The sequence below is a fragment of the Spermophilus citellus genome (assembly GCF_964194105.1).
Source record: "Spermophilus citellus genome assembly, chromosome: 14".
Classification (NCBI taxonomy): domain Eukaryota; kingdom Metazoa; phylum Chordata; class Mammalia; order Rodentia; family Sciuridae; genus Spermophilus; species Spermophilus citellus.
The window spans coordinates 43772966-43787145 of NC_138194.1; positions in this window are offsets into that span (position 1 = coordinate 43772966).

A 14180-nucleotide genomic window follows, 5' to 3' on the forward strand; every position below is an offset into this window, starting at 1 on the left:
TCCAAAGTGGCCCAAAACTCCAGCGGGTACGAGTGGGGTCCTCACTCGACTGGCAGGCAAGAGAGGGAAACTGGTCCAAGCCGAGTCACCTGATAAGGACATACCGGGCTCCTGGGGTGGGCTTTAAAGTAACGTAATGCCCTCCCGCTTGCCACAAAGGCCTGGTCTAAAAACAAGATCGGCCAGATGCATCGGATATGCTTCCAAAGAGAGGTTTCAGTTAGTCTGCAGTAGTATTTTGGAAAAGGATCCCCTAATGGCTGAGGTGGGTTAGATTCCTGCTCCTGCTTATCACAAGAAACAAAAGCAGCCTGCCTGCCCCCAGAAGTGATCAAACAAAATGGCCTATAGGGTCCTTCTCCCCGCCCACCGCCGAGAGTTGGGGGCTCATCCCTCAGCGAACTGCACACCCCTTCGCGCCAGTCATATTTGACAGTTGAAAGGGATCTTAATGGCCATGTAGTCGTGCAACCCTGCAGTTCTGATGAAGAAACAGACTTTACCAGCGCTTAACTCAGACCTGCCTAAGATGTCAATGCTATATGCCTATCTTCTAGAATAATGCCCTGTCTAGCGCTAGCCACCAGTAAATATGTGTTCAAGGAATGAACATCCACCCAGGTGGTCATAGCCTCGGGTTCAGAACTCAGGGCATATTCCCAGCGCAACGTCTGTAACCTAACCCAAAGTGTAACCACATACTAGGGAGGTTTTTGCCCAACCTTACATACTCCAAGGCCATTCCCAAACCCGGATGCCCTCTTGCTGTTATATTCCAGGGAACTAAACCCTAAATCGTCGTTCTTTTCAGAGATTTCTAAGAATCGGTGGTCTTCAGTCCGCACCCAATTGCATTTTTCATTCTGCAGTTCTGGGAATTTTCTCATGGTCGGTATCATTTTCTTATTATCCAAAACGGCCACCGGCAGAAAATTACAATGAGTAAAGCCATTGGCGTCTCTCCTCCTAGATGGAAGCCTTGCCGTTTTTTCTTTTTTCCTCTCTTCCTTACTTTTTCCTTCCTACTTCCTACCCCCTCCCCGTTGTCTCTTTCTTCACCTCTCTGCCCCCAGCCTTAACCTCAGCCAAGTGCGCACTGACGTTTCAGGGAAGGAGCCTTTAAAGGGTCCCTTGAGAAGCTTTAGCATCCCTTGCCGGGTACACAATCTAAGTGGTAATAAGCCTGCGTGCAGGTCATTGCAGCGTGAAGATATCTTCCTTTTCCAGCCATATACCAAGACAATCATTGTCCTCAGCTAAGTCTCAGAGATTTTTCTGGGGCTATCACTGCTCTGGGGAAACTATGGAAGGAATGAAGCAAGGCTCCAGGAAGTGCAGGCTAGCTTAAATGGGTCAGTTCAGTCTCCAGGTCCCCTAAGGTTTTGCTCCAAAGCAGGAAAGGGACTGCAGGATACCCTACAGGATACCATGTTACCATTTAAGGAGGTTGTGAATCCTCAACTGTGTGCTACCTAGGCTACAGGGCAGTTTCCCAGTAAAGGGATCCTCCCCTAACATGCAGATGTCCTCAGTTTTCAGGAAGTGTAGACTTGTGACATTTTGGAAATATGAATCAGCAACTTCAAAAACTCTCATGACACAGAATGTCTCAGTCCTTATGGGGACACTTGCAGGAAACACCAGATAAATTTTGTCCTTAATCTAGGTCTTGGCTGATAGAATTGCAAAGATCTTTGATCCAATGTGTGACCATTTATTTGCAATAATACCAGCAATGTTTTTCTGTGGTGATCCCTCACCAGCTACCACCTTCCCTGTTTCTATGTCTGCTATGGGACCTAAGTAAATAATTTCAATTTCATGATTGTCATCTTAGAAAGCTGTTGAAAGAATTGCTTTCCTTCTCTAAAACATCTACTTACTGGTAGGATCTTAGGATTGAGGTTCCTTGAATACCATTGAATATTCATTTTCGGTTCCTTGTGATCAGAGAAACATGAATCCATGTTTACATTCACAATTAAGAAATGTAAAGTAACACAAAGACTTTTTTTGACAACATAAAGAAATTGGCTTCTTTGGAAGAAATATGACTGAGAACTTGCCCCCACATCTTTACCCATGAATTTGGGCAGTATGTAATGTCTAGAGAAGTAACACTGTAGCAGATACATCTGTAGCAGATATATCACAGATAAAACTACTCAGGTGTTACAACTATCCTTTTCAAATATCCCCATTCTATTTTTTATAACTATGTTGAGTATAGGATCTTACATCTCTCCATATTCTATATTAGCAAAGTTTCTAGAAAATATTACAAATAATTCAGGGGAAAGGGAAAAAATGTAGAATGAGAATGGCATTTTCAAAAACTAGCTATAGACACCTGCAAATCTCTCATTTTCCTGAGGTTAAGCCTTGCTTTGCTTTTCTGTTGGAATTTAAATTTGAAAGAATATTTATGGGTAATATTGAAATCTGTTTTTAAAAAATAGAATCCTTTTTGAGAGAGAGAGAGAGAGAGAGAGAGAGAGAGAGAGAATTTTTTAATATTTATTTTTTAGTTTTCGGCGGACATAACATCTTTATTTGTATGTGGTGCTGAGGATCGAACGCGGGCCGCAGGCATGCCAGGCAAGCCACTACCGCTTGAGCCACATCTCCAGCCCCAAATATTGAATTCTTGATCCTGCATTTCTCAACAAAGAGATTTTTTTCTTGCTTCTGACATGTAAAACCAAGGTACTTTGCAATCATAGTTCTTTTGCTTTCACCTTTTAATGCCATACACTTTGAATTCTATTTCAAGGAGACAAGGCCAATGTATGTGTTGAAGCAATATAAAGAAAAATCTGCCCTTGGCCAGTCAATATGTGGAGCCTGTGGGGATGCTCAGCACTGTTAATTCCCCTGAGCTCCATCTGTGGGCATGATGAAACCTAGCCATTATGGAAGATTGTGAGGTTAAATTAATTAGGTTCTTCCATTATACTGAAGCCTTCTGGAGATGGTTGCCATTTTCTCTTTAAATGTCATTATTTCTAGATCTAGTTAGTTGCTGATGCAATTAAAGAGGAGATAATGTAAATTTAACAATACAAATAACACTTTCTTTCATGTATGTTGAGAAAAGCATGCAGACAGGGAACAGCCAAGTTGTACCTGCCTGCCATAAACAACTGATGTAACTCATACTTTAAAGGAATAAAATAAAACCAGCCAGTTTGCACTTGGATTCTTTTCTTCAGTGAATTCTTGAATCAATACTTTTGTTTCATGTTTTCATGTTCTCAGTAATGTTAATGTATCCAGTTACAATCTCTTGCCAGTAAGAAAGAAAATATGTCCTGCTGTGCACTCTTCTAAACACTTTTAAAGAATCATGCTTTCTTTTCATTTGGAATTATGATTTTGATTGTCTGCTATATTTTTTGTAATTGCCAATGGGTAATGAGTGGACACTCTTAATTCCCTACACTAATTACCTGAGTTGAAAAACAAGGTCACATTAGCAGATCCAGTAACATCTCTGATCTTGCCCAAAAAGGAAACATGTAGGTATAAAAGTAGCATCAATTATGATATTTATTCTGCCACTGCAGAAACAGTTCAGAAAGACTGGTAGCCTAATGAATCTATACAGCAAATATTAAAAACAGATGTGTTCCTGTTGCACTATGGAGTACGAATGTATTATTAATAGGTGATAAACTGCACATTCAAATAAAAATAGTGCCATATAGTATTTTTTTTATTTTTTCAGCCTTTCAAGGATTATTTTATTAGTCTTATAGCTAATAAAAATTTTTGGTAACTCAGCATCCAATATTTTTAGGACCAATATTTAAACAGATCACAGATCATAGATGAAAGCCCTTTTGTCCATAAATAATAGTTGTGTTTTGTTTTGTGTGCTCTATGTATTTTTAGCTTTTCCCTTTTGTTTCATATCCAGTGGATAAATGGTTTTAAACATTTACTAGATTTACTACTGTAAGATATAATTTAACACCTGAAATCCCAGCTTATTTGGATCCATGTACAGAGTTGGCCTTCTAATGCATTGTGTGTGTTCCTTGACTGCTGGATGGGATTTGAAGTCTAGGTAACCTGTCCCTTCTTCAATTTAAAGATCTTTCAATTAATTGTAAGGATCTGTTATCATCACCCCTCCCTCCTTCATAGGAGTGCCTGTGTTTGGTCAGGAGATCACACTGGGGCTTTTATTGAGAATTGTGCAATCTCCTGGAAGTCAGGTAAAGACAGCTGGCAGGCACAGATCTTACAAACAGAGGAGCATACCCTGGTGAAGATAAACGCAGACACCAGACACTAACCACGCCCAAAGCTGCCTTTGATTCAAGATCTTACACCATTGACCTAAATGCACCCTGAAAGCTTTGAGGTAGTAGTCAGTCCACGAATTGAAAAGTACCAATGCACTTGAAACTGGGAATGTGTCTGGTTTATGGAAATTCACAGCTTAGTCAATGGTAATTGAATTGAGGATAGGGAACAGAACAATTAAGTCTAAAGATAGAACTAACTTATATAAACATGGTGTTATGGGATAGCCCAAAGTATGTCACAGCAATAAAAAAAAAAAAAAAAGGCGTGCCTTCAACCACTTTCTTTTTCTACCTCTCCTCTTTTTTAATGCCTTATTCACAAATCAACATTGCTTTTTACTTCTAAAAAGGAGAATCTAATTTGGAACTCTGAAAGCTCAATCCTTTTGGACTTACTCCAGGGTAGAGGGGACTCCCCTCTCCAGTCAGGTCTGAAGGGAGGGCTGGAGAGAAAAAAGGGGGAAGCTATGGAGGGAGGGGAGAGAGAAAGGAAATGAATAGGAATGGGTCTCTAGGAGTCAGGAGTCCCCCCCCCCCCTTTTTTTAGTAGAGGGAGGAGGGGCAACCATGTAAAATTTTCTGCAGCACTCACTATAAATTGCATTTTGCTGAAAGGTTTAATAGTTAATTTAAAGTCAAAGGACATTTTCTTGACTAGTTTAGTTCTTGTTGTTCATCTGGGAGAAAGTCTAGGTGGCAAATTTAATATAATTCAGGAAAAAATTCCAGCATAGCTTTGTTTAAGGCAAACATCTTTGAGTAGAGCAAGTACTTTGAGATACAGATCAAAATCTGTTTTTGTTGACATAAATGGCTATTGGCATTCATTCATTCAAATACTCATTTGCTCAGAACTTTGTCTATTCAGAAGATGAAATGAATGAAAAATTCAGAGTAGGATTCAGTAGTGAAGATCTTCTCGATAACTTCTAGATAAGCTTCTTAAATAATATTTAAAGATAACTAGGAGATCAACTCTTGATGTTTTTGTATTATGAAAAAGAGTTAACAAAGAATAAATCCAGTGTTTCTGAAAAGACAGGAAAAAATAAATGAAAATGTAGATTCTGGAAGTTAAAGAAATTACTTACTCTGGATTAGCAGAAAAGGCAAATATGATGTCTCATTCAAGGAAAAAATTTTAACCCTCTCATTTATAAACTGCTAGGAAATACCGTTAATAAGTGTATTAATAACTTTCTCATTCTATTTACTTACATTTTTCAAAGAAAATCTGTAGAATGTGCAAGGAATTTACCTTAAAAAAAAAAAAGAAATAAAATGATCCTAGTGTCGTTAATACTTTTTTTTTTCCACAAGAAATGTGATGAAACCAAGCCTCGGAACATTTTTCAATGTTGATAGAGCAGGCTTGAAAAAAACTTGTCATATAAATCAAACTGTTCTGGGGGCAAATGGGTGTTGTTTTTAAACCACAGAGTGGGTCAATGGGTGTGGTTATGCACATGGTTGAATGGTGAATGTATAGATTAAAATACATTTTGCCACACTAGTTTCCAGAGGATTGTTTTGGCTTGCTATTCCAAACCATGAGCCAAAACTTTGGTCAGTATTTTGACAACAGAGCCAGGAAAAACAAAAAAGGCTTAGCCTGTGAAAAAGAAATGAAGATGTAGTGAAGGAAAACAGTAGTCCCTCTGCCACCGCCTTACTCAATCCATATGTGGGTTTAAACACAGGAAATACCCACCATTCACCGCAATCAAGCCAGAGGCTTGTGCATCAGAAAGTGCCTTGTGGAACTAATTGGACTCTATTAAGATTGTCATTGACATGGGAAAGCATTTTGAAATTTTAAATCAGAACATGCAATGTACATAGAAAAAGATAACAGTCACATTGTTGATTCAGGACTACAAATATAGAGATAATATACATATGGACATGCAAGATTTGTATGCTTTATTCAGTGATGTGCTGAATTAATTATCATTCAGGAGCATGTTTGTCTTCCTTCACTTTGTAAGTTTGCTTTTAATCTATAATCTTTCCAGAATGGGCAGATTTCACTGAATATGTTCTTGTGCCAACTCATGCAGAGAAAATCCAAGCACTGTGGATTTAAAATGATAATCAACATGTTCATAGTACTTTCCATAAGAGCAAGGTTTACAAAAGAAGAAAAAAAAAGTTCAAAATAATAGAACTAACCTGGAACATTTTAGTTTTAAACAAAAGCACATATAGTCTCAGTATTCATTCATGTACACAAAAATCTAACTTTATCAACCAATCTTTGGGCAAAAGTATATTTCAACATTTCCATTACAGATGTCTTTAAAAATTACCTAAATATGGTCTACACTGGAAGCTTGCTGTCCCTTTGTTACCATGTTGAGGACCTACATTGGAGTCGTATGTACTTAGATCTGACAACTGTCTTAATGTTATGGTTGTCAGTCACATTTGTTTTATAGATAAGATTAACTTGTTGCCGATATTCTTGGGTACAAAACATGTATTTGGTTTGCTTTTATAAAAATACGATTTCCCACAATTATGAAGAACATAACTGTATCTCCTCTACCTACAATTTTTGGAAGGCATTACATTGTGTAGTTATTTAAGATTTCTTTTGCATGAAGGGTGAAAATAGCCATAACCTCCATCTATAGAAGATAATTTATGATACATATATATATGCAAGATGACCATTTTTTAGTAGTAACCATTTTTATTTTGTTGATTTCAAAATATCTTCTTTGTCATGGGTTACTTCTGGTGTAGTTCAATATTTCTACAATTTCAAAAACAATATGATTGCAACTAGGGATAGTATGTAATTTGTGTTCTCAATACTTACATATACCATTAAGATATTGCCAAAGGGGAAAAATCAGACCAGCAACAAATCACTGGAAGCTGTGGTGTGTGTGTGTGTGTGTGTGTGTGTGTGTGTGTGTGAGTGCGCGTGCGCACGTGTGCTTGTGTGTTGTATGTAAAAATAGTTTCATAATCCTACTATTATGAAAATTGCAATCTGATTTTTTGATTACCAAGTTCTTTACACAGATTTTGAGAGCTCAGATTATTATTATTATTATTATTATTATTATTATTATTATTATTATTATTAATTAACTTACTACCCTTCACAACAACTCTCTGGAGAAGCTGCCTTGATTATTCCCATTTTAGGAAGAAAGTGAGTCACTGAAAAGTAACTTATCTGAATCACACAGCTGGAATTTGGAACCTTATTGGCAAATAATACAACACTGGGAACATTGACCTTATATACTAATCTAGAAAATGATAAAAAATGCCTTAAAAGGCATAAACCTAACTTTGCCAACCAATCTTTGGGCAAAAGTGTATCTCAACATTTCCATTACAGATGTCTTTAAAAATTTTCTAAATTTGGTTTACACTGAAAGCTTGCCATCCCTTTGTTACCACTTAAAAGGCAATTTAAGTGTCTAAAAATCTTCACCCTCATTTTAAAAATTTGCTAGCATTGGAAGTACTATGTGAAAATAGGTGAAAAATGGGTAAATGCAGATCAAATATAGCTACCATAGGGGTACATCATAGTATTGGTTTAAGATGGTGTCATTTCCCCTCATGACTACATTTTATTTTATACATACACATCTGTGTACGTCAGTTGACAACCATGAAAGGATCTTACTGAGACAGGAAGAAAGAGGTCACTTCATAATTAGATGGGCATACACGTATTAAAAAGACTTTCATCCTTAACCACATGGAAAAATTATTTTCAGTAGAAGGAAAAAGTAGTAGAGCATACAAAAGGAGGATGGAAGAACATTGACTATTTACATTTTTTAAAAGTAAATTAATTTAAAGAAGGGATTGGATTAAGGTGACAGCATTGTACAGGAGAAGAACCTTCTTTTGAAGTCAAGCTAAACTGAGATCTTACACAAGGCTAGAGCCTCCATGTCCCCATCTCCAAAATGGAGGCAGTAAAAACTCACGAGTCTTTGAATATTATGGGTGGTGATACCTTGAGAAGTAGGCTGGCAGCCTGGATTGAGGTAGGTACTCTAGCATTAGACAGTTGGGTCTCAATCCTTGCTCTATAAAACCAAGGTAAGTCAATTTTTCCAGACCACAGATCCTTATCTGCTAGGTGATTGTGAAGAGAACTTCCTTACAACATTAGAAAATTGCAGATTGAAAATTAGAAAACTGCAAATTAGAAAATATAGATTAGGCAACTAATAGAAATCTTGGCAAACAGTAGGTGCTCAGTAAGTGCCAATATAATTATGAACATTTGAGAGAGCAAAACAAGAATGGTAAAATTTGATCATCCCTACCCTTTCTACTCATTTTAAAACCCAATCAAATAATAAATTTCTACTTTGCATATTATAGAAGCCTATGTTCTACATTTATTGTCTTATCTCACTGTGTTTTTTTCATTTGAACTCTAGTTTCTTCATCTATATAATGGGTATATTTCTACTCCCTAACTCTGTACTGATAAAGATATCATTAAAAAATCTTTACATGGGATTAAATTTCTCAGATTTACATCTCTGTGTATAGCACACAAAAATGATTAATGAACAAACACTTAATGTTACATTAGCTATCATTTTGTTAGACTAAATTCTTAACCCTGGAAACTCAGGGGGTCATTCTTAATCCCAAAATCTCTGTAAAAATCAATTCATTGACTTGAATAGGATGACAACCTATTCAAACAGATTTAATTCTAAAAAGTAATTTCTGAACAAGTCTTTCTTTTAAAACCCATCCTGCATACATATAAATTTCATGCCGCAACTTATAAATGCCAGTGGGAAAAACAAGTGAAAGAAAATATAAAACAATTTGTCCAGACTTAAAGGAAAGACTGTCAGTGAAGAATGTTTTGGGTGACAGTCACACTGTAAGTCACCAAGAAAAGATCAAGGCACTTTGGACAGTACCTCTGTGTTCTTTATATCTTGACCTTTGTTACAGCAGACTTGGAGTGAACTTGACTAAAAATTACCCCTGAGGGTACAATGAAATTTGCTCGTTAAACTATTTTAGTGTTTTTTCTGGATATCATGCATAGCATGCTGCTGTCTCTCCCTGGTGGAACCAAAAGATAATAGCTTTTACTGATTCTGCAGATAAATATCATATGTCGCTACCCATTAAAAACCTGTTCTAAAATCAAAGTGTCCCCCTCCATTAATCAATGTTGTCTTTGTTTTCAAATAATTAACTTAAAAATAACACAAGAAAACTTATAGAGAGTCTGAAGTTGGTTAAAGATGGAAAATGTTCTAAATTAATCTTTGGTTTCTATGTATCTTCTTTATTTCCTTTGAAATATAATACTATGTTCAGTACTGTAGTTCATTTATCTAGAAAGAGCTGGACCACATGTTTTACTTTCGAAGCAGGATGCTTTTGAGAATATTGCCCCAAATAGCAAGCTTGTCCTAGGATAGAAGGAAGGAAGATCTCCCTAGCTATGAATAAAAGTATGAACCTAAAGATTTAATTCTGTAAATTGTGGAATAAGTTGGTAGCTTTCTTAAAAAAAATTGTTTATCAGTTAACATCAATCAATATCAATAGTGATTATCAGATTACGCTGAAAACAAATGTGCAAGGGTCTTTAAGTCCTAATAATTTTCAAATTAGTGAGATATCAGAAATCCATATTATTGTAGACTACTTGGTGTTCTTTGGATCAGATTACATGAACACTTTTGCCTTTTCATTAAATGGCTTTAGATTTGTCAATAGAGAAGAACTCATTTTGAAATGAATCTAGTTATTGTTTACTATCATTATTATTATATCTCTAGCATTTAAAACAGTTGTACTCACTAGATATTTAGTAAATATCTGTTGAAGGAAGGAAAAAGTCAACCAAAATATTTCTGGTTAATTTGGGGCTCCATGGATAACTCAGACCTAATCAATAAATTAAACAATGTTTTTATTCTAAAACTTTATGCAAAATAAGATCATGTTCTACTCTTTTTTGAAAGTTATTTACATATAAATATTTATAGAAATTATTTACTAAAAATCCAAGCCATTATAGACACATTACTGAGATAAATCACATAATATATCCTCAGACACAAAAATGCCACCTTATTAACAAAATGAGTGGCACTGCTGGTTTAGTTAAGTGAACTATTTTTGGTGACTAGCATGTTCCTTCAAATTCTTGAAATATAATAAATATCCAATTGTGACTAATGAGACAATTATTTAAAACTGGTGTGTTCTTTCATATTTAGATGCTACTTAATACTATAAACTAAGTTCATCTTCCAGAAAATAAAAAGAATTTTTAGTGTGTCTCCTGTTCAGACAATACAAATAATTGATAATGTCTTATTATCCTAGGGTTTCACTTTTTTTTTTGACCAAGTATTGAACCCAGGGGTGTTTAACCATTGAGCAACATTCCCAGCCTTTTTAAAAATATTTTATTTAGAAACAGGGTCTTGCTGAGTTGCTTGGGTTTTGCGAGGTTGCTGAGGCTGACATTTAACTTGTGATCCTCCTGCCTCAGCCTCCCAAGTCACTGGGATTACAGGTTTGTGCCACTGTGTCCTGCCTTGGGTCTCATTTTTATATAGCAACTTGAAGCTTATCTGATACAAACACTTATCCACAATCTTTCACTCTATTCCAGTCCCCAAATGCCCTCTATTTTCTTATTCTTGGCCCAACTCTTAGACTTGGGGAAATAAGAAGCCACTTTCATGAAGCTGTTATCAAGAGTAGCTGTTTATTTTCCAGCTCCCTATAGTACTTAGACCCGACATTTTTTTTCTACCCACTGCTGTCCTTAGATGAATCATCTCCTACTTGAGGCTCATGTCATTCAGCTAGGCTATTCTTCTAACCTCACACAGTGACAGACACTGGTTTTTGGTTTATAGTCTCTTTACCCCATGCCCGGCCATCACATTTAGTTTAGTACCCAAGTTTCACCTGCCTTCACCAAGGCCTCAGTGCCTCGCCTCCTGACCTCACTCCACATCATTTCAGCCATGCCAGCCAGTCTCACCTCAGACATCATCACTTGCAATACCACTAATTTTGGAGTCTGCCTCTGATCACAACTCTCTCATTTTCAGATAATGTATCTTTTCCTCTTAAGATAGTTATATATCTATAAGTGGTAACAGAGAGATTGAAAAATTTAACAGAACGCTAAGAATTTTTAAGGAGTTGAGGAAAAAAAATAGGAATTCAGGGGCATGGTAAAGACTTCATACATTCTGTGGGATCACTGAAGGGATTATACCCTATGGGTCAAAGTGAATTACAAAGACTTCCTAAAGACTAAAAACCAAACCAGAATCAACCAGATTCTGATTTATTTATGACTTTTTTTTCTATTTCCTGCTGGTTGATAATTTCTTTCTAAGAAAACATCATTCACAGTCTCAAATGTAAGATATTCAATAAAAATCAACAAGCGTATCAAGAAACATGACTAAATGATTGAAAAGTAGGAGAATAATATAAACAAACAGATCTCCTAGAGATCTAGTTATTGAAGAATCAGATAGGAGCTTTGAAAAAACTGATTAATATGTTTAAAAAAGGGAGAACAATATGGTAACATTTATCATGTAATTAGAATATAAAATAAACATGAAAAAGAAACTCTGATACTGAAAATAAGCTAATTAAAATTAAGAACTCAGTAGTTAGGTTTAATGGCACATTAGACATAGCCAGAAAGAGGATTAATGAACTGGAAGATAAGTCAACAGAAATGATTCACAGAGACAAAGCGGAACCATGTATAAGGGACTTGTGGAATGTGGTGAAGAAGTTAAGCGTATTGATTTTTGAGTTTCAGAAGGGAAAAGAAAAAGAAAATGGAATAGAAGCAAAATGAAGATATGAAGTCTAAAAGTTTGGAAAACTGATCAAAGCCATCAACTGATAAACTCTATAATGATGCATGGGTTTTTGGTCTGAAAACCTGGGCATGTAGTATTATTTTCTAAAGATGGGTAACAGTGAGCAGAAAGCTTCAGTAGGGATGGGAGTAGAGGGATCACAAATTCAGTTTTAGACATATCAATTTCAAAACATGTGTTAGATACTCTAGGAAAAAAATTCCAGAGATAATTTGTTACACAATATATGTGTAAAAAAGAAACTGTAGTAAAAGTTTCCTCTTTATTTTCTCTAAGAATGACTTCTTATTCTTTTATTAGAGGTAAAAGCATCATTAAACTACAAGATCCATGTTACTTTGTATATATAATAATCTCTAAAACCAAACCAGTCAAAATATAATACTTAGAGAATTGAAAAAATTACATATGATAAATATCTTAGACTTCAGATCTGATGCATAATATGTGACAGTCAGGATGGGAGTATATATTATTTACTTATAGGAGACCACTTAGGAAGTAGGCAAAGGGAGAGAAAATTCTGCAAAGATTTAGACCTTGTTACTATGATACTTAGGATGTAGTTCAAGGAAGAGATTCTAGCACAAGACCTGGGAAGGAGGATCTAGCTGAGGTGAGAGAAAACCCAGGTGAGTGGCATGTCCCAGAAACTCAATGAATAAAGGAAGGATTGACCATTAATACCAGATGTTGCTGAAAGGTCAAGATGAAAACTGGTAATTGACCATTCGAATTGCCAATTTGGGAGTCACTGGTAACCTTGAGAAGAACTGTTTTAGTGGAGAGATAGGGATGAAATTGTGATTTGAATGGTTTTATGAGAAAATGAGAGATTTATGCTTCTGGTAATGATACTCAAGGTCATTCAGACTAACCTTTCCACTAAGATAGTTAAAAAATATGGATAAATTATTTTTCTAATCTTCTAAAAGCAGTCGTGAGCCAACAAAAAAAAAAATGAGTAATTGCAGGAATAAGATGCAGGAGAAGCTGGAAATGAAGAGAAAGGAGTCTGTGACATGGGGTTGTTTTTGTGCAGGGAGTATTTGTTGATATGGAAGGTGTGGCCAAGAGAATAATCAGTGCTTTCACTCAAAGAATTGGTGAGTAAATGCTTTTGTCCAGCCTCTGGCATGGAGGGCGAGTCTTGGTAAATCATCATCTGCTTTGGGTGAGTGCCCTGAAGGTATGTACATTAGAAAGGAAAAATGAAGCAGAAGTAAAACAAGTTCTGTACTGACACAGCCTTTGACACATCTTGCAAATACAAATAACCTCAAACCCCGAAATTAGATCAAAATGATGCTGGTTTGTTCTGTCCCCATGTATTTGGCAGAAGAAGAAAAAAAATCCTCTCAGAAGGATAGACAGATGGGATAAAGTAAAATGTTAAAGGTGCTAACCAAAAAAAATTCTTTAAAATAATCATTATAGTTGAACATTTAAAAACAAAATCTTGGTAAAAGAAGACAGATGTCTCTGGAGGAAAGTAATATTATTCAAAGTGTCCTCCCTACCAGTCTATAGATTATTTGTTTCCTCCCCACCCAAATCATGTATTTTAATCCTACCCACACAGTGATGGCAATAGGAGGTTGGGCCTTTGGGAGGTGGTCAGATCACCAGGACTCTTCCCTCTTGAATGAGATTAGTGCCCTATAGAGAGACCTGAGAAAGCTTGTTCCCCACTCCTCTCTTTCTTTGCTTTCCATCCTGTGAAAATACAAGAAGTCAACAGTCTGGGACACAGAAGAAGGCCCTTGCTAGGACCTGATCATGTGACCCACAGATCTCAGACTTCCAGTGTCCAGAATTATGTGAAATACATTTCTGTTGGTTACAAGCCATCCAGTCTGTGGTACTTCACTACAGCAACTAGAACTAAGACACCAGGCAATCACCAGTCTACTCTCCCTCACCAGAGATTAGTTTGTATTTTCTAGGTGTTTATATAAATGGAACCATAAACTAT